This window comes from Mandrillus leucophaeus, unplaced genomic scaffold (assembly GCF_000951045.1).
Source record: "Mandrillus leucophaeus isolate KB7577 unplaced genomic scaffold, Mleu.le_1.0 Scaffold457, whole genome shotgun sequence".
Taxonomy (NCBI): Eukaryota; Metazoa; Chordata; class Mammalia; order Primates; family Cercopithecidae; genus Mandrillus; species Mandrillus leucophaeus.
Genome location: NW_012104887.1, coordinates 104,987 through 111,149, shown reverse-complemented (window position 1 = coordinate 111,149; position 6,163 = coordinate 104,987). Strand labels below are relative to the sequence as shown.

At 42.2% G+C, this 6,163-nt stretch overlaps 1 pseudogene; it reads right to left on the bottom strand.

Annotated features, from left to right (window-relative positions):
• Positions 1 to 1,576: 1,576 nt before the first annotated feature.
• On the bottom strand, positions 1,577 to 1,988 carry LOC105549783 (annotated as a pseudogene).
• Positions 1,989 to 6,163: the final 4,175 nt, after the last annotated feature.

Below are 6,163 nucleotides of genomic sequence, written 5' to 3'. Positions count from 1 at the left end.
CAGGTACCCGCTACCACCCTTGGCTAATTTTTTGTATTTTTAGTAGAGATGGGGTTTCACCATGTTAGCCAGGATGTCTTGATCTCCTGACCTCATGATTCCCCCAAGGAGTCTCTCTCCCTCCTTGTGTTCTAGTCTGTGAATGGTTCACACTTGAACTTAGTGTAGGCTCCTAGTGGGAGGAGCAGGGGTGGTGAAAATCCTCATCTTATGGAAAAATATAACCCAAACCTCTAGAGGTTTCATAATTTTCCTCTTGCTTCTAAAAACATAGTCATGTGTTATGGGGTGTTATGTGCTTTATATCTTAACATTTTCCACTTGCTGCTTCTTTGTTTGAGGGGAGAAATGCCAGCATGTGGCAAATGGAGAATAAGACTGGTGGAAGCTGCAGGGCAAGGCCTTTACTTCCAGTGACACTGTTCCCAACTCCCTCCAGCATGAGCTGAGCCTCCTAAGGCTGTGGTTGTGCAGCAGACAGGGTGTGAGGAAATCCTGCTTTGCCCTGGTTACCCAGGATGGCACTGAATTCTAAAAGGCAAAGGGTATGTGGTGAGGGGCCAGGCTGAAGACCTGGTGTGGTACTTTTGTGAGCAGTGGCACAATTTGAGGCTGGGTTGGAGAGAGGTGCAGGGCCTAGCTCCCCAAAAGACCAACAGATAGACTGGGGCAGAGTGAGGGATTCCAGTGTAACCAGGAAGGCTGCAGATCATAACAACTATGGCTGCTGATTTGGCATCAAAAATGTGGCATAGTCTAAGCCATAATTGTTGAGAATGGCACCAACATGCTGCAGCTGCAGAGAGTGGGTGACCAACATTTTGAAGTGGCATCGTTGTCTGGGGTAAATATCCAAGGTTCATTGCCTCACACCAAGGGAATTGAGGACGTGGACACATAAGAAGTGGGTTTAGGAGTGGAGGTTTAATAGGCAAAAGAAAGAGAAAGGAAAATAGCTCTCTCTCCTGAGAGAGAGGGTTGCCAGACTGGAACTTCTGGTTTTGTGGTGAAGTGCACAGGGTTTTATAGGCTGGCTTGAGGAGGCAGTGTCTGATTTACACAGGACCCGAAGATTGGTTGGACCAGATGTGACATTTACTTAGTGCTGGAAGAAGCTGGCCACCCCACCCTAATCTTCTTATTACGCAAATGTGTTTTCTACTTTACCTGTGCCATGTTGTTTGCTCCTTACTGTACACGTGGTTACAAAGGAAAAGGGAAGATGGAGCCACCATGTTGAACATGCCTAGCCCCCAGGTAGCCTTGTCCTATTGGCACAGCTGCCAGTATTCACCCGTGCAAGCTTCCAGCTTGCTTATCTATGTCTGCAGCTCGATTTTACAGGCTGCTCTTTGTTAGAAAAGAAATTATTTGGGGGCTGCTTTTCATTAAAAGGGAAACCTTACCGAGGACTTCCTTACCCTAGCGCCTAAATAATTTCTTTTTAACTCCTATATCAATTTGTTTGAAGAACAGATAACATTTTGAATGGCCCAGCCTACAGCCCAGAATTTCAAGGGAAGACCTGTCTGCTAGCTTCTCTTGGATGATGTCTTCCATAAAACCGCCTAGGCACTTACATAGCATATTTTTCTGTCCACTGTCTTGCTAGTCTGTTGTACTTCTCTCTGTTGGCCTTGTAGGTATGGGCTATCTCTAGAACTAGAGGGTCATTGAGGTTGGGGACGCTGGGCAGTGAGCAGATGGACAAGAGAAATTTTGACACAGTCAATGCTAAAGACCACTGAGACCATAGGATGTCGAAGCAGATGCTGCCATTGCTATTGATATTGGGGTGATAAATTTTGGTTGTGAAAGCAACCTTTGGGGGCTTGAACAGGTAATCCATAGGAAAGTGGATGGTCAGGAAGAAAACACCTCCTTGGCAAGGACTGTCATTAATTATCACCCAGAGGCCCCGTGGAGCACTGGGCAGGAGGATCCCTCTGCAAGTTGGTTAATTCATTCTGGATTCACTTTAGTGCCATCCTACCCCATTGCTGGGGGCTGGGGCGGCCCAGCCACACTGCACTTTCTATATATATGTTTTTTGAAATTGGTGCTTCACTGTTACCTTGCCTTGTATGTTAGTGCCCATCTAATTCAGTTGCTTTTGTAATTTGTTCCACAGTGATGCCTGGAGACCTGAGTATGTTTTATCTTTAAAATCTAATAATTTTACTAGGATATTGTCTTGAAGTTGATCATCCTGGTTTAATTTTTGCTGCCACTTGATGGGCCATTTCAATGTGCTTCATCATGTACGTAATCTGTCATTTTCATTTTTGTAAATCAAGTCTCCTAGATCGTTTGCCTGAAAGCCTGCTTCCTCTTTAGAGAACAGAAAACAAAAAACAAAAACAAGAAACTGTATATCGCACTACAATTTTTATTCAACAAATACAGAGATTCCCAAAATAGTTAAAGTAGAAAACAACTCTGGTGTTATAGAAGCAGTAGGTTCATATGCCCACCGTGCGGTAATAAACCAATACGCTGAGAGAGCAGTTTGCAACAAAGAATTTAATGATCACAGGGCAGCCAAGGGGAAAGATACAAGTAGACCTCAAATCCATCTCCTCAAGAACTTCTGCATTAGGGCTTTTAAGGGGATTGTGGAGGGTGAGGGGTTGGAATATTAAGGTTGTTGATTGGTCAGGGGAAGGGGGATGAAATCATTAGGATGTGGAAACTGCATTCTGAGTCAGTTCCTCAGTGGGATCCTTCAGACCAGCTGACATCAGTGGTTTCACTGGTACACAGGATCTGAAAGAATATCTCTAACGGAAAACTTAACATTTCATAATGTTCAGGTTGTTATCTATAGAACAGTTCAGGAGAACTATAATCTAGGGCTTGCCTGATTCTAGCACAACGAGCACCAAACAACTGTGAGGAAGCAGGTCCATGAGCAGGCTGCCCTCAAGAGTAATGCAAATGTGCAGCAAGCTTATTTATTTTTGTTTCTCCACTTCCCTTCTTCCCTGATTAATTTTATAAAGTTTACAGGGACAGTTTCAATGGCTTCAACACAGTATTGCCAAGTAAGGATTTGAACCTGAGAGGTGGAAGTTGAAGTGAGTTGAGACCAAGCCACTGTTGCACTGCTCCAACTCAAAAAAAAAAAAAAAAAAAAGGTCAACACCTGTTGGCACACATTGCTAGAAATCCCTTTGGGAAAGCGAATGGGCTTACGGAACACGCGGAGGCCATGGTAGGTGACAACGTTAACTAATTCTGTTCATGGCGTCCAGGGTACAGGCCTGAGGGTCCACTTGCCACCTCTGCCCAAAGCCACGACTCCGCCACTCCCCTCATCTCCACACGGATTCCTCCCCACATGCCTCCCGTTTCCTTGGGCTGCTAACACCTGACACCACCAAGGTGACTGCTCCTCCCCACAGCTTCTCTCCTTCCGGGACTTCACTTCTTGATCCTTGCTGCATAGTGAGGCATGACCCGGCGGTCAGCCCAAGGTCTAGCATGCAAATCAGGGATGTGATGGTTCTTCGGGATTCCAGGGATCTACTTGGAGAATAGATGAAAGTAACAAAAGTTTTACATACCAATATTCAAAACTGCATCGAACTACCAGAAACACTTGCCACTGTCAAAGATAAACTATGCTAAGTAGTTCCAGGCGTGCGCCACCATGCCTGGTAAATTTTTGTATTTTTAGTAGAGACTGGGTTTCATCATGTTGGCCAGGCTGGTCTTGAACTCCTGACTTCAGGTGATCCACCTGCCTTGACCTCCCAAAATGCTGGGATTACAGGAATGGCTTTTGACTCTAATTGCAAGGTCACTAGATCATTAGTTCATTTCCTGAACATCTTATGCTTCAGGCATTGGCCATCACTTGGGTTACCATTGTCATCGGTCAAAAGCCTCTACAACCAAGGCCCTTAAACACGGGATAGCCTGTGTAGGGCAGAAGTATAAAGAATATAGAGAAGTGAAGAACAAAACTTGTTGCATTGCCAGGAACTGAACCAGGGTCTCCTATGCAGGAGGTGAAAAGTCTACCACTGGACCACCAATCCAGCTCCTATGTGTGGTCCTGGAGGAACAATTGAAATACAATACTGAAAAAGACAGAAATTGTTCCAAAAGAAGCTTTTTACAATATTGACTAAAAGCTAACAAAGACATCCAGAACTAAGGTTTTCATAGAAGACTTTTACCAGACAAAATTATAAATATTAAAATAGACAGACAGAGTTTGTCTGCTCAAACTCTAATTCCAAAAAAAGCTCTTTCCAACTGCATAACAGACTCCTATATAAAAATGAATCAGAAATTCATCCAGGTTCCTTGTTTCTGATCCTAAATCTTCAATTTAGGACTTCAACCTCAAACTGTTGCTTCAGTGACTCTGAGAAGGGAGCACTAACTGGTAGTATAGGTAAGTAAAATTTTAATCTAGGGAAGAAATAAGAAGCAGAATCAGAATTAGAATTAGGAGAAAGAGGAAATATGTTATACCAGAATATCAGAGGCAAAAAAAGAAGATTAAGAAAGAGGAAATAAAAGGCCAGAATCAAGGTAATGCCAATGGAGTTAGTTCTTTGCAGTTGTAAAAGAGTAATGATCAGTCTTGTAATCATTATAATACTATTATTTGTCTGCTTTCTAAAATGTATAAAATATTTGAAGGAATATATGATATAAAAAGATTAATAATGCTTGCAGTCAATGTTTCATTGTTTGGGAGAATTCAGTTTCCTTAGTTAATACACTTTCGTGTAATAGCTGGTTTAAAGACATATTAATGGCTGAAATATTAACATATTGGTCTTTTGACGAAGTTAAAATAGTAGAGATATTTCTTTCCCCAATTTTCCCTAGAAAGATTAAACTGAAGAGAAAAATCTGGAGAGTTTGCCCCACATGTTGGGTCTAGGAGTCATTATGACTTTTTCAAAGACAGGAGTTGTGTTGTGACATGGAATCATGCTTCTTCTCTAGTTGAGAAGCCAAGCTAGGTCCAGGTTGAATCATAAACTTGAACCCAACAAGGAAATCACCCTTCACATCGACCTTGCAGAGCTTTGGCTCTATCTGTTCTCTGCCCAACACGCAAGACACATACTAGTTCTTGCCAACAAACCTTCACATATTGTCTATGTCAACCAGAGCTACATTTATTCTCAAATCTCTTTCTAAAATACAAACCTGTACTTTCTACTCTCAACTCCAAAATTTACAAGAGACCTCATATGCATCTCAGAGTCACAGATGCTAAAACTCAACATACCAGTGAGTTCCCTGTCAGCATCATGTACCACCCTCTACCTCAAAACTCAGTGGTCAGCCCCAAGCCAGCATCTCCCAAAGAGTAGTGCACTGTCCTGGGTGTTTCAACAGATCACTAAAACCTGCTTCTACCCCTGCCTAGACACTTACCCTCACTGCTATGCATCCTGCTGCTCAAATCAGATGTTGATATCTTCTTTAAACACTCCCAGTCTCCCAACACAACAATTTATTTCCAAAGAATAACAGTATTTAAATTTATTGGACTCTGTACAGACTCATTCCAACTTTGCTACTACGCTGGTCCATCCATCACCTCCATTAACATAAGCAGATCAAAAACTGGCCTCTCTACAGCCAGTCTTGTCTATTCTGACGCATTTGCCACACTGTATCCTGAGTCACCTTTCAACAGTGTAAATCTGGACATAACTGTAGCCTTAAATCATACCTACCAACATAGTAGCCAAGCAACAGCAATCCCCTTTCCTTTGGTCATTAGAGTCCTAGAGACCAAGGGGATGTTAGGAAAAGAATTGCCATGGATCAGCTCTCAGGGGCAGTGGATTCTGGACTTGTGCTGGCTTTGATGTATGTACATTGGAAAAGCTCAAGTACCTGGCAATGCTTGGAGATTAGGAAGTAAGGATGAAAATAAATCACTGCACTAAATAACATGACAATAATCACTTATGCAAAAATTTTAAAGATAAGGAATATTTAAAGATTTATTAGTTTATCATAGCTTTATAGTTGGAGAGTGAAGAAGAAAATACCAAAGCTCTTTGTCTAAACAAAATGGTGCAGAGAGATTAACATATATTGTTACCTATAATAACCAGTCAGCACAAAAAGTATTTAGAAAGGAATGGCTATATTCTCTAAGAGGTATATTCTGATGTCATGT